Raw genomic sequence first — 26,462 nt, forward strand, 5'->3', positions numbered from 1 at the left:
AGTGACTCTTAGTCTATTGATAATGGTTGTACAAATCACATAACAAATGATCAAAAGGTTTTTAAAGAACTTGATAAAACAGACATTTCCTAAATCAGGATTGGAAATGGTGAATATATCACAGTTAAGGGCAAAAGAACAATGGTTATAGAAAGCATAAAATGATTGAAATACATTACTGATGTTTTATATATGTCTGACATTGATCAAAACTTGCTTAATATTGGATGCCTGCTTGAGAAAAGCTTCAAAATATTATTTGAAAACAAATGGTGCAAGATCAAAGATGTAGAAGGCAAAGACACATTTAAGATAAAAATGAGAGGAAAATTTTTTCTCCGAATCAATGAAAGAGGAGCAAATATCTTTTCCATGTAACATAAGCAATACAAAATTATAGCACATAAGGCTGGGCATTCCATCATGTTGGACTTCTTTATATGTAAAAACAGGATCTAGTGAAAAAAGTACCACTGTGGAAGAGATTGTGGTAGATTGTGTAGCTCGTCAGTATAACAAACAAGTCAAAAGTCCTTTCCCTCAAATTACATGGAAAGCAATACACAAGCTTTAACTAGTTCCCATAGATGTTGGAGGACTTTAGAAAACATCATCTTTAAATGGTAGTAAGTATTATATTGTATTTCTCAAATTCAAATTTGATATTGGTGGTGTATTTTGGAAATTTGAAGTGTAGGTAGAGAGTCAAGTTGGTTGCAAAATGCAGGTAATAAGGCCAAATAGTAGGAAGGAATACACTTTTGATAGGTTTAACAAATTTTGTGAGGAAGTTGGTATTAAACACTAACAAACAACACCTTATACTACACAACAAAATAGAGTAAGTGAAAGAAAAAAAATATAATAGAGATGACAAGGTGTATGTCGTATGAAAAGGAGATGACAAAGAAATTATCGACAGAAGCTACAAACACGATTGTCTTTCTACTAAATAAACTACCAACCAAAGTTCTGCAAAAGAAAACCCCATTTGAAGCATGGTTTGGTTATAAACTAGACTTGCAACATCTAAGAACCTTTGGTTGCCTATATTTTTCTTATGTGCAACAAGTAAAAAGAGACAAACTAGATAAGAAGGCAAAACCATGACTTTTTATTGGATATAGTAGCTCATTTAAGGCTTATAGAATTTTCTAACCATAAAATGGAAAAATTCTTATGAGCAGAGATGTCAAGTTCATGGAGGATAGACAATGGAACTGGAAGGAGCCAGAAAAAGAGTAGTACTCAAGGTTTTAGCAAAATCCTGAGGATGACATTGATGATATACCAGTCAAAGGTACAAGACCATTGTCTAATATTTATAAAAGGTGTAACATTATTATTTTTGAGCTTGTAGAGTTTAAAGAGGTAGAGAAGGATGACAAGTGGATTAAAGCAATGAAAGAAGAGATTAGAATAATTGAAAAAGTGACACTTAAGAGCTAGTGGATAGACCTCAACATAAAAAGCCTATAGGTGTCAAATGGGTTTACAAAAGCAAACTTAATGCAAATGGTTTTTTAAATAAATTTACAGCTAGATTAGTTATGAAAGGGTATGCTCAAGTATTTGGAGTAGATTTTATTAAGACTTTTGCCCTAGTAACACAACTTGATACAATTAAAATGCTACTTGCCTTATCAACACAAAAAGATGGAAGGTTTACCAGTTTGATGTAAAATCTACGTTTTTAAATGGTTATCTGCAGAATGAGGTCTTTGTGGACTAGCCAGAAGGTTTCCAAGTCAAGGGACAAGAGGAAAAAGGTTTACTTGTTAAAAAGGGCCTTGTATGGCCTTAAACAGACTCTCAAGGCTTGGTATAGTAGGATTGATGAACATCTAGTAGTTCTTGGCTTTGTTAAAAGCCTAAGTGAAGCTACATTGTATGTAAAAGAAACTGATGATAATCTAATCATAGTTTCTATTTATGTTGATGACATGCTTATAATAGGAAGTGACGAGGAGCTAATAAAGGAGTTTAAGGCCAAAATGCTCAAAGTTTTGAGATGACAAACCTTGACTTGATGTCTTGCTTTTTTGGAATGAAGGTGAAACAAAATTAGGATGGAGTCTTCATATGCCAAGAGAAACGTACATGGGAAATACTTAAGAAATTTCATATGAAGGACTATAAATGCACAAATACCCCAATGAATCAAACAAAATTGATGAAGGTCAGCATAGAGATTTGATTGGTTGTTTAATGTATCTTACTGCCACCAAACCAAACATTATGTTTGTAGTAGGCCTACTCTCACGATTCATGGATTGTGCTAGTGAGATGCATTTTCAAGCTACTAAAAGGATTGTTAAATATATCAAGGGTGCAGTAGATTATGGTATCAAATAGTTCTACTGTTAGGATTTTAAACTCTACGATTATTCTGATAATGATTGGGCTGGTTCAGTTGATGAGATGAGAAGCACAATAAGTTTCTGTTTCAGCTTTGGATCAAGAATGTTCTCATGGTGCTAAAAAAAGCAAGAAGTGATAGTTTAGAACAAAGCTGAAGTTGAGTATGTTGCAGCCACTGCTGTTGTGAATCAAGCACATTGGCTCCTGTAGATACTTACAGATTTGCACATGAAAGAGAAAGAGCCAACACAGATTCATATAGATAACCAAGCTGCAATTTCAATCTCAAATAATCTTGTATTTCATAGTAGGACTAAACATTTTAAGATCAAGTTATATTTCTTAAGAGAAGTGCAAAAAGAAGGTGAAGTTAGCTTGCTTTACTGCAGAACTAAGGATCAAGTTGTAGATGTGTTAACCAAAGCCCTATCCAAATCTCAATTTGAAACTTTAAGAAGCAAACTAGGCTTCTACTGCTACTGAGGCAAGGAGTGTTGCAAGAATGCCTCATCAGCTGCATTATGTAGACATGGATTGCTAGTGTGCGATGAAGAATGAGATATGCATAGGTATTGGTCAAACTGAATATGTCAAGTCTAACCAAAGTTTTAGGAAGTTAGTGGTGTGTTAGTGGTCTTTTGTTTATGGTTTGATAATAGGAAGATCATGTTTTTTGTTTATGGCTTGATAATAGGAAGATCATATCTTTTGTTTATAGCTTGATAATAGGAAGATCATGTCTTTTGTTTATGGCTTGATAATAGAAAGATCATGTCTTGTAATTAGCAATCCTTTTTGTATTTAAGAAAGATGTATTGAATGAAAAAAATAACATTATTCCTCCTTAAGAGTTTATTTTTTATGCTCAGTCTCCATAAAAACCAGCAGAGTGTCTGGGTTGAATTGTACAAGTTTCTATCAGTAACTGAGTCTCTTCAATAAAGAACACTAGTGGATGCATATCAGAAATAGCAGCAAATAGATTGTCAAAACTGCGTCGTACTGATGCAACAAATACAATGTGAGTGCAGCGCACTTGACAATCAATGAGTGACACAATTAATGCATACATGTATCAAGTAGTCTACAATATTTCAAGGCAATTTTTCAATAACTGGAGGGAAAAAGGAGCTCTTTCACTATATATGTACGTGCTTCTTGATAAACGTTTTGCTCGGATAAAAACAGATCTCATCAAATATTGCGCAATCAATAATTACTTTATTTATCCAGGTGCGGTTGATGCATGAGAATTTCAACAATAAGCAAATCTCGAAAAGCATGATTATCAATATCAAAACTCAAAATTGTAAAATATATGCTTTGTTCACATGTGAAAGTTTACCTTTTCCAGAGGACGATCTACCTCTAAATTTCCACGGGCAAGAATGATTCCATCTGCTTCTTGTAAAATCTCATCAAAATGAGTTGTTCCCCAGTTTACATGAGAAAGAAGAAAATGCATGCTTATTCAAATTTTAAAGATAAAGATCATCTAAACTTAGAAAGGTGTAAGAAAGCTTATAATTTATGAATATCACCTTTATATTTTCAAATTTTGCAAAAATTTGAGTTTGACTAAGGCCACCAAATTTCGAAAGATAATCACTGGCCTGCACACGGTCACAATAAGAATGTAAAAAGCAAACTAAATTCAAAACTAAAATGAAAATTACTAAGTGCAGTAGCCCAAAATCCACAAGCCAATCAAAAGGTAAGTCGGATCTGAATTGAAGATTCAAACAATTTACACAAAAAATGAAGTGACTGAAAGAAAATAGATTGCTTTAGATAAAAGCAGTACAGTAGAGAAAAATCCCCAGTGGGAAATTCCTTACTTGGCGAATATCTTCCGCATGCCTGAGTATATGACAAAGAAAGGATCTCAATTTTGTTTTGAACACCAAATGAACTTATTACCTGATACGCAATTAAAACATAGGAAGTTTTCAATATCAAACCAGACCACAATATCTTCTCAAAGGAATATTGCACTGAACTTATTCATCTACATCAGATATCATCTATGTCATATGAAGCATAAGATATCAACACTTAATCATAACTTCTACGATAATGGCACATAAAACAGGAATCGGTTTCAGAAATATAAAGAAATGGAATGTAAGCGAAATTTAATCTCTGTTAAGGGATGACAATCAAGATATCAGATTGACAGGATAATGAATCAGAACAATACTATTTAAAGTGTAGGTACACAGCAACATGTCGGAGAGAAAGACCACGATCCCTTTTACAGAATTATCAGGTGGAGAATCAGATAAACACCAATGTTCCATGGTTTTTTAAACACTAAGGTAGTATTCAGTACTGATTTTGGACCATTTTTTTTGTTTTACAGACTCAAAAACACATTAAATTGTATTTAATAACAGTACACGAAGAAAACACGAAGTATTCTTCCACTTCTTCTAAAACTAGTATCCACGGCATTTTCTTTGTTTTTTCCTATTGTAAAAGCAGTCTCAGAATATAATACAACACACTAATAACTGAGCATGAAAATGCATAACACAATTTTTTTATTTTCATTTTTTGATACGGTCTTTCAAAATTACTTTTTCTAGTTTGATACGTAATAGACCCCAAAGTATCAGACACAAAAAGAACAATGACCTGCTTATCTTTATCAGTTATCGTCGGCTATGTAGCACGGAAACGGAAACGGAGAAACGTGGAAACGCGGAAACGGAAACGTGGAAACGTATTTTTTAAAAAATATAGGAAACGGAAACGTGGAAAAATTTATAAATATGAAAAATATAAGGGTTTTTTTATAAATACTAAATTTTTTATAATAAAAATACATAAACTTGTATAATATAAAAATAAATAATAAAAAAAGAATGAAGAGAAAAAATACTATAAAATAGAATCATAGAACTTATTGTAAATTGTTTTTAAGCAAACGCATGTAGATATTTAAAAAAAAATAACAATACACACCAATCTATATAATATATTGGGGAAGAGATGAGTAACACATCAAAAAGTAGAGAGAAGATGAATTTAATATGAGATTTAAAGATATTTTCGCTTTGAAAATACAAAAAATATGTGTTTAATCATTTTCACGATTTTTCTTCTAAATAAACGTATTTCAAAATTTTTCAAAAATTTTGAAATGACCAGAAATGTTTCCTACAAGTTTCCAGGAGTTTCGGAAATGGAAACGTTTCCGAAACATGGAAACGCATCCTATTGTAAGTTTCCGTGCTACTTTGATCGTCGGCAAATCAATACGAATTTGAGAGACATGCAAAGTATACAACTGCCGAGCCAACTTAAAATAGTGTCTCCCTTGTTCACCGCCTGCAAAGACCAACTTAAAACAGTCAGTTATTTGCAACAGTGAAAAGTAGCTTCAGAAAGATCATGTGATAAAGTAGATATAAATAACTAAAATAGCTACAACATTTTTCCATAGAAAAATTTTGATGTAAAGCACCAAGGCAAAAAGGAAAGAAAAAAAACAAAGAAAGGGATAGACAAACTAAACAGAAGGTCAGGGAGCCTCTTGAATAAACGTGGAGAAGAAAGAATTCATGACAACCCTAAGAGAGCAAGCTTTAGTCCATTTGAAGTAAATGACAATGCACTTATTCCTTCCACATCCAATTACATAAGCAATCCAAGGACAAAACCGTGAAAGACTAAGGATAAGAAGGATTTCAAGCTTAGAGCTGGTCTAATCTCTTCCCACACAAGGTTCAAAAACAAAGACATAGATACATAAATGGAAGTCAGACCACATAACACAACTGCACAATTACATGATATCAGATATGGCTTAACCCTGACTTCTGAAAAGTTAGACTGTTGCTGACCAAAATGAAGAAACCAAGATGCAGCATTTTGAACTGTGTTTTGAAATTCTATCTAAGTAAGCGATGTCATTTAGTTGTTATAAAATGTAAAGCGTTTGATGTAGGACAAGCATGGATGAGGTTGTGATATTGTTCACAAAGATATTTAGAGTTAAATCGTTAAACAAAAATTCAATGTAAATTACAAAGCAATTTTTAAGAAACTCAAACTGAATTTTATTGATAATTAATGAATTGATTGATTGTTAAATTATAATGACTTAAGCTCTTTATATAGGCTAATGACTTTCATAATTAAAATAGAAATTCTAACCCTACTAGAATAGAATACTTATTAAATTATGATAGTAGTTTAATTAGAATTAGGAATATTAATTAATTTCAAATTTCTTAAAGCTTAGATTCTAGTAAATAAATTTAATAGACTTTTAATTAAAATTAAGTTTTCCGAAATAAATATTTTCAAAAGCTATTTATTATATTTAATACTTTCTAAACACAAAATATTCCTAAACTCAAATGGGACACTTTAAGGACTTAATAATAAGAAATTAACTTTAAATTAAAGATTCAATAACATTAGGAAAGTTTTATTAAATTAAACTCTCCACAATTAGGACACATGCCACATCACTTTGCCATGTCATGTCAAACATGTTGCTATATCATCCTTGATTGTCATGTTATCCACCCATCCTCCTTCTTTCCTTTGACTTGTTTCTTCAATGTCCTTATTTGTCATTTGTATCCAACCTCCCTCTTATCTCAAATCTTCTGTTGACCTTTTTTCCTTCCATAATTAAGTTTATTTTTTCCTCCACTATTAGAATGCCTTGATCCCCCATCATTCACCCCACTAAAAAAAAGAGACTTGCCCTCAATTTTTCATCATGTAAAGAACCATCTAAATATAGATAAGGATCATACCAAGGTTTGAATCTTATTTTCATTCGAAAATGAAAATTTTGCCTCCAAATATGTAACCATTCTATGATATTTTTTAGTTGATTGGCAACCATGTAATTGTTTTGAAGAGTTAGTCGCCTTGATCAATGTAGAGATCATCCCCATCAACAATACCTTTAATTTGAAAATTTTCTCCAAGGGAGTGAAGATTTTCTTGAATTGAAGATATTTCTTTCATCTTTTTGATCACTTCATGATTTCCAAGTTGCTCTTCTTTCTTTGTCTTAGTTTCTTTAGTTTGTGCACCTTGATCAGCAAAAGTAAATCTCACCTCATCATTGTTTTATTTTAGACCTCTCTAGATAAAAGAGAACATTTTTTGACATGAAGTTTCCTCCAATTTTTCAACTTCTTTGTCAACTCCAGCTGTGAATTCATCCTCCTTCAGTAGTATGGAAATCAAAACTCTCTATCTTCTTGCTTTGAAGTGTGATCTTTATCCTTCTTATGTTTGATGATTCACTTTCCCCCCACCTAAAAGAGTAAGTATTGTCATGGCTCCTTTATATAGCATCCACATTATACTGCCATGGTCGTCCAAGAAGAACATGACAAACATTCGTCTCAACTACATCACAAAAGATGTCAAATTTGTAGGTTTTCCCTAAAGATAAGGGTAGCTTACATTGTTCAGTTATTTTGATACTTGAACAAATCTTAATCCAACCAATATTATATGGAGTAGGATGAGGTTCGGTTTTTAGCTAGAAGTACTCCACCAATCTTTTAGCTACAAAAGTTTCACAACTACAACTATCAATCACAAGCTTGCACAACTTGTCATTAACTATGCACTTTTTTAGAAAGGTTCTCTTGTGACGTGAGTCATCGGGTTGTGTGGGTGTGTTGAACAAACTCCTCTCCATATCTTCCACATGCCCATCCATCTCGAGATAAGGCTCTAATACCACCTGACATAGGACAAGTGTTGATGAGATTGTGATATTGTTTACAAGGACATTTATGGTTGATATTATTCTACAAACGCAAAGGGATAAACAATTTTTCAATGCAAATTGCAAAACAATTCTTAAAAAAACTCAAACTGAATTTTATTAATAATTGATTAATTGATTGATTGTTGAATGACAATGATTTGAGCTAATACCTTTCCTAATTAAAATTGAAATCCTAACTTAACTAGAATAGAAAACTTATTAAATTATGATAATAGTTTAACTAGAATTAGAAATATTAATTAATTCCAAATTCTAGGAAACTTAGATTCTAAGAAATAAATTTAACAGACTTGTAATTAAAATTGAGTTTTTATAAACAAATATTTCTAAAAGCTCTTTATTATATTTAATACTTCCTAAATATAAAATATTTCTAAACTCAAGATAGGACTCTTTAAGGACTTGATAATTAAATCTAAAATAATAAAAAATTGACTTTAAATTAAAGATTCAATAACATTAGGAAAGTTTAATTAAATTAAACTCTCCACAACTAGGACACATGCCACATCACTTTGTCATGTCATGCCAAACATATTGCTACATCATCTTTGGGTGCCACGTCATCCACTTATCCTCCCTCTTGTCTTTGGCTCATTTTTTCAATGTCCTCATTTGCTTTTTCCACCCGACCTCCCTCTTACCTTGGATCTTCTGTTGACCTCTTTTCCTTCCATAATTAAGTTTAGTTTTTCTCTACTATTAGAATGCCACTATATAATGTTGGTTGATTGTACAGATTGGAAATTTAAAAAAAAAATTACAATCAGTGTGTTCTTGGTTTTCTCCCAACGTATTTTATTGTCTCTCTAATTCCTCTCTTCTTTCTTGACTCTAGATTCCTTTCTTTTTGTTTTGCCTTCTTTCTTCATCATCTCTTCTTCAATTAGTTCAATCCATATCAATTAGTATGAAAGGAAGAATCGAAAAAGCATTCTCATAGGTCGCTAATAGAGTCCTTAGACAAGATCAAAAGGTTGATTGGGAGTTTGAGTCTGCAATGTATTGAAATTTTTGAATAGAAATTTAACCTAACTGAAGCAGAAGAAGAAGAAATTACTAAAAATTTTGAACATAACATTGAGCTAGCCGAAAAGGAAACTATTACGAAAAATCTAGAATATAGGTTTCAACTACCAGAAATGAAAGTGCCTATGGATATGGTTATTTCCAAGTTAAATTGGGGACAAGTGCAGATTATGTCTCAGTCCAAGAGAATGAGACTATGGTGCATAATGATGGTGACTCAATGATATGACAGAAGGCTTTGGGTGACCTGTTAAAAGTGAAGGTAAGAAAAAAGAAAAGGAAAGATAGAGTTATTATTGGAACTGCTAAAATTATCTAAAACAAGGGATTGTGGAGTATTGCCAGAGGTTGGAAAGGATTTTTGAACAGGAAAATATTGCACTGTCATTGAAATCTTGATATATTAGAGTTGTATGAAAAGAAATTGCCATACCATGAATTCATTGAGCACAGGTTAGTCCATTTAACTATTCAGCACCTGCATTATGCATTGAATTATATGTTTTGATCATGCAATGAGAGGATAGTTACCAAGTTTGGTGACAAATCCAAAGTGATGACATCAAACAAAATATATGTTGTTGATTGTGAGATGATCCTTTTGAAGATGGTAATGAGGCTTTGGTAAGGGACTGTTTTGTCGATTTCAATGTAGAAGTGAAATTGGATGAATTTATTAATTCTATCAAAGAAGTTTTTTACTATAGATATGAGATTCATGGAAATACCGTTGAAGATTTGGTTGGTTTTACCTGTTTATCCATAGTAATACAAAAAAGAATTAAGAAACTATGATCACAAAGAATCATTTTTGTTGATCACAGTTTTACTAGTGACTTACATGCACTAAAAATAGATCATACAAGAGTCATTCTGACTCTTTAATCAAATACATGGATAGAATAGAAGACCGCCTTGGAATAATTTGTGCAAGAATGTGACCATAGCAATTTTCACCAATATTTCATTTTTGCTTGGTGCAAGATACTTTTTGCTCTGTAGTTTCCTTGGGATGAAATTGACTACTTATGCCAATGCAAGGACAATCTTAGAAGCAAGAAAGGGTGTGGGAAATGCTTTTATTACTGAATTTAGTTCTTGTGCAATGATGGGTTTCATGCTAACAACCAATGGCATTTTGGTGCTATTCATTACTATCAATCTTTTTAAGCTGTTCTATTATGGTGATTGGGAAGACCTTTTGAGGCTATTACTGGTTATGGTCTTCGTGGATCTTCCATGGTTCTCTTTGGGAAGGTTGGTGTTGTTATCTACATGAGGGATGTTGATGTTGGTACTAACATTATTAGAAATGCTAACAGAAACTTTCCAGAAGTTAACCCCAACAACCCAACTATCACAACAAACAGTGTTAGTGACAACCTTAAAATGAGATAGGCAAATCAACCAACTTCACCATAATTGTGTTTAGGTAGAAAAAATTTACTGCTAGGAATCTTTTGAGAAGACATAAATTTGTTGTAGAAATTAAACCACTAATGAGTCTCCAAGCATAACAAATAGCTAATATTGTGTGGCTCCAACAAAATATTAAGCTGTATGAAAAATAAAAGTACTTCTAACATTTGAAAAGGAAAATAATTCACAAGTCAAATAAATCATAGATACATATAAAAGACCTTTGACAGGACAGAAAAAGTTATTGGCAGTAAATTTGAATAAGTTTCTTTGCCTTGATCTGGTGTTATAAGACAACTGTAGCAACTGCCTTAAAGGAAATTGGGTGTTTAGTTTTGTTAACTACTTGCAATTCTGCACCAACCGTGTCTAACATATCCTGGAAAAATAAATTCAAAAAATAAATTACCAGGAAAATTTATACAAATTGAACGAATCCGAGAGAATTCATATTAGAAAATACAATTTGAGAATATGACAGTTAGAGAGGAAAAGGAATTTAAAGTTGAAATGATGGAAGAAAAAGAACATCAGAATTCTAAAATTTCATTCCACGATGAATTCCTTGTTTACAAAGCCTTTTTGAAAATGGATTCCATCATTAGTGGCATAACTAATGTCATGCCATTACATTGACGTCTTAAACAAAACAAATCAGTGGCATTATTAAGTCATGTCATTACAATTAGGGAAAAGGACTATTTCCCACCCAACTTTTAGGCCATTCTCAAACCTACATCTACGGGAGATGAAAAACCCTTATTCCCACCCATAGGCAAACTTCTGTTAATTTTCTTTGTTAAAGGGAGGAGTAAAATAGTCATTTTCCTATTTATATTAAAACGTTATAAAGTTTATTACTCCCAGCCACCCCAGGTTTTAAAAACTAATATTTCACCTTTACTTCAAGTTTTTAAACTTTAAAAAGTAACATTTTCACCCCTAAACCTAGGGTTTCCACATTTTTTAAAACTCAACCGCCCCCTATATCTTTCAAAAATAGCAGTTTCATCATCATTCTTCAATTGCATCTTCCGACATTGTCTTCGGCCTCCTCCTTCTCTTGGTGCGATGGGGGTGGTGTGATGAAGAGATCTTCATCTTCTCATCACATAGTGCGACGAAGAGATAGATATCTCTTTGTCACACGATGCGACGAAGAGGTCTCTCTTCGTTGCTCCACCCAGACGACGAAGGACAATGTTTTCTCATCATTTGTTGCTCGTCACGTCATCCAAATGCGATGACAAAGCGTCGTCCTTCGTCTGTTCTTCTAGATTTGGACGACGCTTCGTCATCCAGATCTAGGAGATGAAGGGTTATCCTTCGTCATCCTTTGTAGTCAGAGATAAGAGATCGGTGGAATGCGTCAGCTATCGATGGTGATCGAAGAAGGAAGCAAACCCTAGGGGTAAAATCTAAACTTTTCAAACTTTGAGGATAGGTTGAGGTGTTAGTTTTTAAAACCTAAAGGGGGAAATGGTGAAATTTTAAAGTTTTAAAGTTTATAGGTAAAATGATGATTTTACCCCTGTCCCTAACTGAAAATTTAGACAGCAGTTTGGTCATGGGTGGGAATAGGGGTTTTTTATCTTCCATGGGTGTAGATTTGAGAATGGCCTAAAAGTTGGGTGGGAAATAATCATTTTCCCTTACAATTATTCCTAAAGAATAACGTTTGGAAAACAAATGACAGTTGTCTGCTTTTTTATTCCCTTTAATGAAATGAATTGTTTAATGCGCCGACCATTGTGAAACGTTGTCGTCTCGCTTGTGCTTGCTGATTCGAATTCCTATCATTATTCCCTCCTTCGATGGCCTTGTTCTCAAGGTAAAAAGTGGGATAAAGCCTCCTTAACTTCTCTGTATATTCTTACGTAGCTTCTTTTGGAGCCATGTCTTTCCACTAAATCAAGAGCTATACAACTAGTTCATTCTGTCTCTCTACCATACCTTTGTTGAGTATGGCCAATGAGATATGGTCTGAAGCTACAAATGTTTGTGGAATGGTCACTGATGCTTGAATGAGAGTTGTCACTGGCTTTAGCTGAGACATATGAAATATGTTATGGATTTTAACGTCAATTGGAAGTTGTAAATTGTAAGCAACTACACCGATTATAGAAAGGCCCAAAATATCGTGCATGCAATTTCAACTTCCTTTGATGCAAAATGTCTATCGATAAGGTTGCAACTTAACAAAAACACAATCACTAATTTGAAATGTCCTCTCTCTTTTGCTTTTATCTACCAATGACTTTATTCTGTTTTGTGCCCTTGACATATGTTGTTTCAGGATTTGTAGGGTTGCCTCACAAATGCGTAGGATTTCTATTTTGCGCCCTTGACATGGGTTGCTTCGACTTTGGAGTCATTAGGGAAGTATGGCACACAAAGAGGAGGGCTTCAAATGGGGATATGTGAATGCTTGAATGGAAGGAAGTATTATACCAAAATTCTACTAAAGATAACTAACAGAACCAAGTGTGCAACATATCTCCGACCATACATCATAAGTAATTTTCATGACACCTATTGGCTAATTCGGTCTGACCATCCGTCTATGGGTGGTAGGCTGTTAAAAGCTATAACCTAACCTCTTATAATTTAAAGAGCTCCTACCAGAATTTGTTTATGAACATTGGCCCTCGATCACTGGTAATGTTGCAGGGCATTCCATGAAGTTTGAATACTTTATTAAGGAACAATTACGCTACCATAGCTACTGAATAAGGATGGCTCAACCCCATGAAATGGTTATACTCAGTAAGTCTGTCTACAACTACTAGGATTACTAACTTCCTATTTGATTTAGGCAACCCTTTAATAAAGTCCCTGGTGATGTCAATGAAGACACCTGATGGACTAGGCAATGGTTACAATAGCCTGGGGTAAGCTGCATTTTCAAGCTTATATTTCAAGCGGATTTGACAACCTCTAATAAAATTCCGCACATCCTTCCATACTCCTTTCCAAAATACCATTGAAGTGATCCTTTTGATAGTAGCAGTTACTCCTAAATGACCTCATATAGTTAATTCATGAAATAAGGAAATAATTTCCTTCAGATCAATATCATTTCCCATAACAAGCTGACTTTTCTTCTTTAATATACCTTTTTGCCAGGTAGAATTTTTATAAAGTTTTGGATTTTTTACTTAGCTTTTATAATAGATTTAAGTTAAAGATCATACTCCCAAGTGTCGTTATTTTTCTGGATTTGTTTTATAGGTAGAATTACTGATGTTAGACTAAAAAGATCGCCTTCAAGCAGTCTCGACAAGGCATCTGCCACTTGATTTTCCTTCACCTTTTCTTACACAATTTTGTAGTCATATTACATGAGCTTTGCCACCCAAGCTTGCTAGGAAAAATTTGTTAATTTCTGCTCCAATAAATACATTAAGCTTCGATGATCTGTTTTGATTAAAAAGTATCAGTCCCTTATATAAGCCTCCTATTTCTTAATAGCACAGAGAATTGCAAACATCTCCTTTTCATAGATGGAGAGCAGCTGGTTCTTAGAAGATAATGTTTTGCTAATGTCAGTAATAGGATGTCCATTTTGCATTAACATTGCACTTATTCCCTCTCCACTTGTGTCTATCTCTATCATAATTTTCTTTGAGAAATTAAGCAAGGCTAAAACTGCGACAGAAACCATAGCTTCCTTTAGTATTTCAAATGCATCTTGTGTTGCCATGCTCCATTGGAAAGAATTTTTCTTGAGAAGATGAGTAACTAGTCACAACAACTGTCCATAGCCCTTAACAAACTTTCAGTAATATCCAGTCAAGCCAAGTAACCCTCTAAGTTGTTCCAAATTCTTAAGAATCAGCTAGTCTTTAACCCCATGAATCTTACTTGGATCTGTCATGACTCCTTAAGGTGTGTTGTGATGTTAAACCAGAAGATAACATTCAAATTCAGAAATAATTTAGTTGAACTGAGAGGAAGAAGAGAAATGAAAGATCAGGTTTTCAAAAGAACACAGAGCATGAAAGAAACTGATGATAACCCTCTTGCAATGATGAAGGATTTTTTTACACAAATATATTTCATATGGTACAAGCTTTTACACCATGCTTTAATAAATGTCAGCCATACTTGATACAATAAAAAACTTCCAAAATATCCTTAAAAATAGGATCATCATACATTTTAAACAAAACATGACTAATTTTCAACTACTCCAGCTAACTTGGATTATTTAACAAAAAAATACAAACAAGCTCAACTTGCTAACACTCCTCCTTTGAGCTGTTTGGCACAAGTCCAAGTCTCATTCTTAGTAGCTCAAATTGAGCTTTAGGAAGTGCTTTAGTCATGATATCGGCTAATTATTCTTTAGAGCCGTAATGCATCAAAGTTATTTCTCCAAGTTTCACAACCTTTCAGATTGCATGATATTTGACATAGATGTGCTTTATTCTTCCGTGAAGAACTGGATTTTTTGTGATAGCAATGGTTGCCTTGCTGTCTACATATATGGTGACACTTCCTTACTGATCTTGATTCAAATTAATAAGTAATTCCATAAACCATTTGCCCTGGTTTGCTGCACTACAAGCTACTATATATTCTACCTCAGCAGAAGATTGAGCAATGACATCTTGTTTCTTTGAATTCTAGCAAAACATAGCACTTCCAAAAGAGAAACAATAGCCTGAAGTACTCTTAAAGTCCTACAAGCTTTCAGCCCAGTCATTGTCCGAGTATCCCAGCAGATTACTGCTCTCTTTTTTTGAATACTAGAGGCCAAAATTTTCAGTTCCCTTTATGTATCTGAGAATTATTTTGGTAGCACACATATGATTCTTTCCAAGTGATTGCATGAACCTTGACAGAAAAGATGTGGGGAACATGATATCTGGCCTGGTAGAGCATAGGTACAACAAGGAACCAATTAGGCTTCTATATATTATAGCTTCAGTTTTCACATCTGATTCAGCTTTTCTGAATTTTTCATTCACCACCAGAGGGGTAGTGATAGGTTTACAATGCTCCATGTGAAACCTTTTAATAAGATCATGCATATATTTTCTTTGTGCAATAAAAATACCATTTATTTTATGATTTACCTCCACACCTAAAAAATATTTCATTTTACCCAGGTTAGTCATGTCAAACTTCCTTTTCATGCATTCAGTAAATTTGGCTACTAAACTTGAGTCTTCTCCTGTCATTAGGAGGTCATCAACATACAAGGAAACAACTAATACCAAGTGATTCCTTTTTTTTATCACATATAGGGTGGATTCATTCAAGCTACACTCAAATCCTTGATCCAACAAATAAGAATGAATTTTGCAATACCAAGCCTTGGGGGCTTGCTTAAGGCCATAAAGGGCCTTATGAAATTTGTATATTTTTCCTTCTTGACCAGGTATTTTAAAGTCATCAGGTTGTTCAACAAAGATGTCTTCATTTAGAACCCCATTTAGGAATGCTGATTTAATGTCCAAGTGATAGATTTTCCATTCCATTTTTGTGGCCACAGCAATTAACATTTTAATTGTATCATACCTGGCCACAAGTGCAAATGTATCAAAGAAATCTGTCCTAGGTTATTGAAGATATCTAGTAATAACTAATCTAGCTTTTAGTTTGTTTATTGAACCATCTGGATTGTACTTGGTTCTGTAAATCCATTTTACTCTTATGACTTTATGATCTTCAGGTCTATCAACCAAGCTCTAAGTTGCATTCTTGTTAATCATTTCCAGTTCTAATTCCATGGTTGCTTTCTATCCTTCTTGACTTATTGCATTATCAAAACAGGTAGGTTCAACAACTGCCACATTGCATCTATTATAGACTTCATTTAAAGATCTTTATCTAACTGTAGGAATTTCTTCTTCATCACTTGAGCAAAATCCATCTCTTGTTTTCAAAGGTTCAGGTTCTGACTTAGTTGAGTTTTCTTTCTCACTCTTCCAGTTCCAGGTAGCCTTTACCTCAAATTTAACATTTCTATTGATTATCATCTTTTCAGTCAAGGGATTATATATTCTATACCCTTTACATAGGTTGTTGTAGCCAACAAATATTCCTAATTCAAACTTGGCATCTAACTTAGTTCTTTTTTCACTGGGTATGTGTACATAGCAAACACACCCGAAGACTTTTAAATGTTCAACTGATGGCTTAAAGTCATGCCATGCTTCAAAGGCTGTTTTATAATCTAAAGCTTTTGTAGGCAGCATGTTTAACAAATAGACTGAAGTATTGGTAGCTTCAGCCCAAAACATTTGAGGAAGTTTCTTTTCAATCATTAAACACTGAGTCATATCTATAATTGTCTTGTTCTTCTTCTCACTTACTCTATTTTGTTGTGGAGTATAGGGAGTTGTCAATTGGTGCAAAATTCCCTTATCCTTGCAGAAGGAATTGAATTCATTAGAAGTGTACTTTGATCCATTGTCAAACTTGAGTACCTTTAACTTGTAATCTGATTGACTTTTAGCCTCTGCCTTAAACACTTTGAATTTACTTAAAACTTCAGATTTTTTCTTAAGAAAGTAAATCTAGGTGAACGTTGAATAGTCATTTATGAAAATCAGAAAATACTTGCTTCTATTCAAAAAAGGAGTAGTCATAAGGCCACACAAGTCTGAGTGAACTAGTTGAAGTTTTTTAGAGGCTTTAGAGGTGTTGCTTAAGAAATGAAGTTTGGTTTGTTTTCCTAGCTGACAAACTTCACAAATTTTGTCACATTCACTCACAACAGGTAAATTTTGAACTCTATGTTGAGAATGCATCTTACTTAATGTAGTGTAATTAAAATAGCCAAGTCTTTTGTGCCTAAGAGTTGAATTCACTTCATTGAGTTGATAAGCATTATAGCCAGTATGTCTCTAATTAATGCTAAAATTTTTATCATGCATTTCTACAATCATTAATCTATTTCCTTTAGGATCAACTATAACACATGTTTTATTTTCAAAATGTAATGCATAACCCTTCCCTAACATTTTAGCAACACTTAATAAGTTATGATTGATTTGAGGAACATAAAGAACATCATTGATCATCTTAATGCTTATTGGAGACTCAATGAGGACTGCACCTTTTCCTTTTACATCTAGCAATTCATCATTTTCGATCTTCACTTTGGAAATGTAAGTGCAGTTAAGCTTCACCAATAGATCACTGTCATACGTCATATGATTTGAACATCCACTATCTTTTTGCCAAGTGGAATGCTCTTCTGTTGTATCATAATTAGACACTACAAACAAATGCTCATTTGTTTCATTTTGCTTCTCCACTTTCTAGACTTGCTAACATTGCTAAAATGAGCTATTTTCTTTGTTTTTACAGACTCTATCAACATGCCCAAATTGGTTACAGATCCTGTATTTAGCATTAGGTCCGTGCCAACAAAAATTTAAATAGTGGCCTCTCTTTTTGCAATGAGGACAAGACTGATACCTTCCTCTCTTATCTCCAGATTTCTAGCTCTCACTTTCTGCTTGTTTCCATTTTTCCTTTTTTTCACTAGAAAAGTTTTTGTGAGGATTGTTGCTAGACTTCTTCTCATTTATTTTAGCACTGAAAACACCTTCTATGGTTTCTTCTTACCTTCTCAAAGCTCTCATTTGGTCATGAGCTTTCAAGGCATTAACCACTTCAGATAAAGTTAACTCTGAAAAATTGTTAAAGTCTTCAAGAGAAGATATCTTAGCCTCATACCATTTCAGAATGCTCACTAAGATTTTTTCAGCAATCTTTTTATCAGATAATTTCTCTCCATTAATCTAATCTGATTAACAATCTTCATGGTTATGTCAACATATTCTTGTATAGATTTAGTCTTCTTTATCTTAAGTATTTCAAACTCTCTTTTGAGATTCAAGACCATCATCTGCCTTAACTCTTCATTACCCTCGGAGTCTTCTTGGAGCTTGTCTTATGCCTCTTTGGCAATTTCATAAGTAATAACCTTTATGAATACTGCATCTGTTACACCCTGATGAAGAACGGACAGTGCTCTAGGAGCTTTAGTTGTCTCCTCTTCATGTAGTTTTATTTGATTTAGAGTAGGATTTGGCCCCAAGGGAGGAGGCTGTTTTTCCTCCTCAACATACTGCCATAATCCAACTCCTTTAAGGAAAGCTTTCATCTTTACTATCGAAATGTGATAGTTTTCTCTATTTTATACAAGTGGAACCAAGGAAGAAGAGGATGAAGCTATCAAGCAAATTAGTTTGGAAAAAAAAATTATCAAGAAATTTAATTTTAGCTAACACAACCCTTTAAGATCTAATAGAGCTCTGATACCATGTTATGATGCTAAACCAGAAGATAAAATTCAAATTCAAAAATAATTTGGTTGAATCGAGAGGAAGAAGAAAAATGGAAGATCAGGTTTCTAAAAGATCAAGAGGGTTAGCATGAAAGAAACTGATGATAGCCCTCTTGCAATGATGAAGGATTTTTATACATATATATATTTCATATGGTACAAGCTTTTACACCATGCTTTTATAAATGTCAACTATACTTGATACAGTAAAAAGCCTCTAGAATATCCTTAAAAATAGGATCATCATACATTTTAAACAAAACAAAACTAATTTTCAACTACCACAGCTGACTTGGATTATTTAACAAAAAAATACAAACAAGCTCAACTTGCTAACAAGGTATGATGATGTGGCCCAAATAAGCTATTTGTGAATAGCCAAATAAAGTATTTGCTCCTTTTTGCATACAACTTGTTGATCATTAGAACCTAGAAAACTAGCTCCAGATGTTGGATGTATTCCTCCTTAGACCTAGCATAAATCAAAATATCATAAAAAAAACAAGTACAAATTTTCTCAAGTAGCCTTTAAAGATAGAATTCATAACATTTTAGAATGTTGATGGGACATTTATGATGCCAAAGGGCATGAATAGGAATTCATAGTGCCCTTCGTGAGTTCTAAAAGCAGTTTTGTCTATGGATATAGGATGCATCCTAATTTTCCAATACCTTGACTTGAGATCAATTTTGGAAAATAATTTGGCACCTATAAGCTGATCTAACAACTCTTCAATGACTAGGATAGGATACTTGTTTTTAACAGTAACTTTAATGAAACTTTTATAGTCAATACATAGTCTCCAAGATCTATCTTTCTTCTTTACTAAAATTACTAGACTAGAGTAGGAGCTAACACTTGGTTAGCTCATACCAATCTCCAACATCTCATGTACCATTTTTTTAATAATATCTTTCTGCATAAAACCACATCTGTATGGTTTTAGGTTATTAGGTTGTGTATTCTCCTAAAGAATAATTTGATGATCCTACTCTCTTTTAGGTGGTAGGCTTTCATGCTCCCTAAAAACATTTTGATACTAATTTACAAGTGAGTCTAATTTATTCCAGCTTCTAATCTACACAGCTTTTATGGCTTGTAGCAATTCTGGTTCAATTCTTTCCACCTATCTTATCACTTGCACAAAAGCCAATTGTTGTGTTTTTCCCAATAGTTTCTATAAATTAGCTTAATCAATATTGGCCAATTCTCTTCCTTTTCTCCCTTGTAATGTGCATTGTTGATCTTTTATTTTAAAAAAAAAAGTTATTCCAAGTTTCTCAAAATTCCATAAAATATCTCTTAATGTTGCAAGCCATTGAGCTCCTAGGATGAGATCATAGTTGTCTAAAGGTAGTGGGTAAACATCAATGTAAAAGGTTTGTCCCTGTGCCTTCCATTCAAATTTCTCACACCTAAATTGACACTAAAGTTCTTGTCCATTAATTATTGTCATTTTAGTGCCTTCTATTAGTTTAAAAAGTTATGAGTACTTCCTAAGTCCAAATATAAAAAGTGTAATACCCATAAATTCCTCCAAGTATATTTTGGTCTTTTGAGCTTTGTTGGTGATTACTTATTATGTGTAAAAATAGGCTTGCATGGTCGTGTGGGAAGGCCACATGCCCATGTGTTAAGTTACAAAGGCAAAATAGTCTTTTCTCATGAGAAAAGTAAAATTGGCTAAGTGTGGATAACATGCACACCTATGACACATGCCCATGCATAATCAACAGGTTTGAATATTGGATAAGGATGCATTTCACATGGATTTTAGAATGTTCCATTAATATGTAACAGCATACACACTTGTGTATGAATAGTACATGCCCATGTATTGTACATGCTTTAGAGTAAAACTACTGTGATTAGGTATTAATGAAGTAACTAAGTAAGTTTGCTATAAGAGTTTGCTAAGTTGGGACTATTGTTTTTTATTATATACTGGTAGAGTCATTTGGCATGAGCCTAGTAATGGTATATGGATGAATTCGATGTTGTTTGTGGTGTTAAATAGATTGGAAGATGTAAAGATTTTCATTATGAAAATTTGGAAAATTCGTGACACATCCTATGCCTTTAGGAAATTCTCCCCGTGTTAATTAAAGTAATGGAAGTGTGAAATTGGGAATGGACACACACCCATGTGATATAGGACACAAAGTTGCATACCCTACCTTAAGGATACACCGTTGTGTGCCTAGTTTGCATACCTATGTGGATGAGCAACATACCCCCTATGTGATGGATACACACCCATTTACATTTGGAGAAACTTGAAAATAAAAACATTTGGAGTCGATACAGAGTATAGGAAGCTCTTATATGAATACATGAGTTTAAAAATAACTATTCTACCTCTATAAAGAAGGATTATAAGGAAATATGGTGTAAGGCATTAACAACAGCAATATGAGAAGGAAAATGGATAAATGTACCAAAATATGTAAAAGATGGCACGAAAGGAATTTGGGTGTGCCTGACTGTGTAGACGATAACACAAACCCCGATTAGAGTAGTTTCGAGTAAAAAGCTAGAAACGATATAACATGATATTATGACTTGTCACCAAGCTGTGTGTAGTCTGACGTATCACCGAGCTATGCGTAGTGTGATCATACCACCAAAATGTGTGTAGTGTGGTTGTAAAAACATCAAGGTTAGTTTGTATGACTTTAATACCTCATAGAGGATTTTGTATCGATGTAAGGCACTTTAGCATCTAGGATGCTTGTGCATGCTGACGTTGGTCGTCTTAGCATATAGGATGTATATGCAATAGTAGGGGAGACTTAGGGTCTCACTATTCTTATGATATAATATCCATAGCTCGAATCTCGACCAAACATGTGTGTTGGGTGCACTTTATAATGAACATCTAGGATACTCCATTCTTTCATAGGTGTTCAGGACATCGACATACATCATCTGACACTAGTCATCTAAGATGGCAATGCTATTAAAGTTAGGTGCTAGATGCGAAGATGATTTGGATAAGCATCGAGTATGCTAGAGAAACATCTATGATACCACAAGGAAATTGATCAAAGGATTTATATGAGATTGGGATTATCTTTGATACGTATTCCTATATTATTGATTATTATGTGGTCACTTACCTACTAAGTGTGTTCCACTCACTGTTTTCCTTTGTGATTTTGTAGGTGGGACTGCGGAGCAGTAAGGAGCCAACAGGTCAACTCAAGGCAACGCATAAAACATGACATTTTAGTCATTTTGCATAATGTGTTATATTTATGTATTTGAGTTTATTTGTGATAGTTGGTGTAATCTATTTTATGATCTTAGATTTCAGACATTGGGATTGATATTATGTTTTATTGCACTTTTGAGAATTGTAGGAGTGAATTATTTATCATGCTAATATTTATTGTTGTGTGCATTTGGAAAAAGTTTTAATTAACACGTCTCTTTGAATACCTATTCTATCTAAGGGTATGTGTCTAAAGAAAAGTGTTACAAAGAGATTTATTTCTATGCACCCCATCAAGTCTCATTACTCGGCTCATTTCTTATATTAATTACATTCAATGATAACTCCATTAAACTAGACTCCTCAAGGTCCTCTTCCTTTTTTTCCTCTTAGTCTTCTTCTTCACCTGTATTAACTTCTAGTTGTAAGGCAAATACTTGCTTCTTTTTGCACTTATGACCAAATGTGTATTTCTCATTAGACCAAAAACATAAATTCCTTCTTGTTTGGTCATCCAATTCTTTGTTTGATAGGTTCTTGTTATTTTTTGTTAGGGAATTATAATGAGTTTTAGGAAGCTTGGGTGTTGGAAGGATTCATGTTTGTTTGGTTGTGAGGTGTTAGTTGAGTTGAATTGAGGAGTCTATGCTCTAGAAAATTGGCCTATATATGGTATTTTAGTCATAGGTTTGGTTTGTTTCTTAATAACGGCTATGGTAATTTCTAGTAATTAAGCTAGTGAGTATGTTTCATCTAATGAATTCAACTTGAACATCTTCACAAGCATTTGCAGTACAACGATCAAGCTTGAAAGGAAAAAACTAAAAGCCTAATCCTAACTCTAGGATAGAGTTATCAAAGGAATCAAGATAATCCTATAATAGACCTACCTATTAGAGATTCCTTAAATGAGCTAGTGGATCATCATAAGCATAAGTTTCGAACCTAAAAATTAGAAGCTAAACATACTCCTCCCATTGTATGGCATGATCTTCTTGAGTCCTCATCACCCCTTGATGCCATTGAATGGCCTTACCCTTCAAATGAAGTGCTGCCACTTTGACCCAATTATCTTTTGGTGTGTCGGCGACTTAGAAAAAATATTCAGCTCTCAAGTCTCAGCAACCAATTGTCAAGTTCTTTCCCATGAAACTTTGGAAACTCTGGTTTAGTTATGTCACCCTAAATCGACTAATTATCATACCGTTGTGCCTTGACTTCGTTCTCTATTAGATCCACTATTGTTTGTTTGTGGAGGATCTCAGATTGTTGGATGCTTAGGCCTCCAATTAAGTTCTTAATCTCATCTATTGACTCTTTTAATTAAGTTCACGCTTCAGCTCTTGGTTTCGTGTTCCCTCAGCCATTTCGATCAACAGCTCTGATATCACTTTGATACGAACTGAATTTTCTAGGAGAATTCAAATTAGAAAATATAGTTTGAGAATGACAATTAGAGAGGAAAAGGAATTTATAGTTGAAATGGACAACGAAGGAGAATATCAAAAATCTATATTTTCATTCCATGACGAATTCCTTGTTTACAAAGCCTTTTTAAAAATGGAGTCCATCATTAGTGGCATAAGTAGTGCCATGTCATTACATTCATGCTTTAAACAAAACAAATCAATGGCATAATTAAAATCATGCCATTACAATTATTCCTAAAACAAAATAGAATAACATTTGGAAAAAAATGACAGTTGTCCGCTGCTTTATTCCCTTTAATGAAACGGATTGTTTTGTGCATCAACCGTTGTGAAACGTTCTCATCTTGCCCATCCTTGTTGATTCGGATTCCTATAAAAAAATTCATATTCTTGAGCCTTCATTATCCTGTAAATTTGGAAACTAAACTGATAGAATAAATAAAAGATTTTTAATGTGTAGCGTGGAGAAAATTTCATCAATGTGAGAACACAAGCTTGCCGCACAGAGCTTCTTGGTACTCCTCATAGCTATCTTCAGATTTTCCAGTGTCTCTTGGTGATATGCAGCATCACCCCATGAAAAATCAAACCTTGCCATTGATGCAAAACCGACAAAGAAAAAGAAGAAATGATTAACAAACAACCAAACCATGTTAGATTCAACCCCTTTAATTAGTTGAATTACAAATTTCTAGCTTAGTCAAATACTGATAGAGGAAAATAACACACATAATTAACATTATGGTCTTTGGCCTACAAGAGAACAGATAAATGAAAAAATATAAATAATTAATTAATTGGACAGAGTGTGAACTATATCTTATAACTGATTTTTCTCCCATTAACTAATAACTGAAAAAAATTTACTCAATTAAGGGTTATACATAATCTTTGGATAGTTGAATAAGTGACTTAATTTTTCCAACAAAAAATCCCCAATAATATTTAATACCTAAATATTGGCAACCCACAAGTATCAAGCAAATTAAAATTGAATCGAATCAAAAACAACAGCAAGAGTAGACAAAGGTAAACTTAAACAGCAAAGAGATACCAGACATTCCAGCACTGAGGCAACCAGATATTATCTCAACAGACCTCGATCGTCGACCAAGAGCTCCAATTAGTTTTGTCAATGCAGGAAAGGAAATCTGCAGAACTCTTGAATGGTCATCATAACCAAAGTTCTAGAGAAAATGTCAACACAAAACAAAGAAAATTTTACAGAAATATCATAAATCCTTTACTAGACTGTTGATATACTGAGCAAACCAAGACAACTGCTAAACTTTATTGACTAGGGTATAATTCAATATTATTGCCATGTTCTGGAATTGACTTTAATAAAATCTCTTGCAAAGGTGGCCATTCGTGTGTGTGTGTGTATAATTTGTTTGTTACCAAAGCCTTCTATCACTTTATTGTAGCATTCTCATATAATGCTGTCTTTTCCTCATTGGAATGCCAAAATAATTTAAAACTAAAAATTTCAATACATTTCTAAAGAAAAGCTAAACGTCTTGAAACTAAATTAATCGAAACCTGTGACCAAAGTAAAACAATATAAAATATAGATCAAATATATACCACAAGTGAAGTTCAAGTATAATTTTACTTTCTTTTCTATTGCCTACATTTTCTCAGCAACCAAACTGCGTGATAGAAGTACAAGAAGCACAAAAATCTCAGCAACAGTGTTGGTGCTTGCATAAAATATACATCAAAGCCAAATAGTTGCTCATTTACCTCTACAAAATGAAAATTCCATTTAATTCTCTTTTTCTCCTTCTTTCCTACAATTTGTCAGCAACTAGACAGCTGATCCAAGTACAAACAGTGCAATATTTCCAAAAAGTCCTGGTTTGGATGCTTAAACGCCCTTCCTAATAAGTCAAAGAGTAGCTCACCAGTCACTACTTGACCGTACAAAGTCAAAATTCTGCTTCAATTATACTTCCTTCTCCTTAAATTTCCTCCATTTTCTCAGCAACCAAACAGTACGAAAAGAGATCAAGCAACGACAACACTAAATATGAAAACAAATCAGTGAACTACTATAAACATGCTGCCCTTACTGGCAATGAAGGCTCAAGAATTGGAAGTAAGTTATTGGAAGGCATTTTTTAGGTGGTTTTTTTTTTTCAAAGTAAATCAAGATTTGAGAACTCAAATGATTCGATCTTACTGTGAATTTTAGTTGGGAGCCGAGACGGTTTAGTTCATTTTAATAATTTGTTAGCTGGTGGTGAATGGGTTTTTGGTTTTTTTTCGATGTTGTTTGGATGTATTCCCAGTTATAGTACATTGTTGGATTGTATAGTGTTAGTTGAAAACTAAAATCTCCCATCTACTAAAATCAATATAAATATAATAAATTAAATTTTAATATAGACTAATTAATTTTATATAATATAAATTTTTATCTTTATATTTGTAACCATAACATATTCTGACAGTGTCAATATTGTAAAAAATATATTTTTAAAAATATAATAATAAAAGTTGAATATAGAAAAAATACACAACATTTATATATAGGACACATCAACAATAATATTTTTCAAAAATTTATGGCAATATTAGCTTAATTTTAGCTTTATTTTTTTGGAACATCTCATTAGAATTAATATAACAATTTAAATCAAAGTATTTAATTAGTCATCAAACCTAACATATCACAATATATAATTGATTTTCAAATTATAGTTTTAATACTTAATCATACTTGTTAATTTTATATTTTACATAAAAAGATTTTACAATAATAGAGGATTTATATTTGGGAAATTAATTAAATTAACTATATTTCATGGGTTAAAAAAAATTGACAACAATTTTTTGGCTTAAATGAAAACGCCCAAATTAAGAACAAGTTAAATTGTCTTAAATTTCCAAAATAATATCAAAACTATAATTCCTTTATTTAT

The 26,462-nt window shown here is 33.2% G+C and overlaps 1 pseudogene; it reads right to left on the bottom strand.

The window, feature by feature from the left end:
• Positions 1-26,462, bottom strand: part of LOC123193150 — a 97,180-nt pseudogene that overhangs the window by 62,841 nt on the left and 7,877 nt on the right.

The sequence above is a fragment of the Mangifera indica genome, chromosome 12 (assembly GCF_011075055.1).
Source record: "Mangifera indica cultivar Alphonso chromosome 12, CATAS_Mindica_2.1, whole genome shotgun sequence".
Lineage (NCBI taxonomy): Eukaryota > Viridiplantae > Streptophyta > Magnoliopsida > Sapindales > Anacardiaceae > Mangifera > Mangifera indica.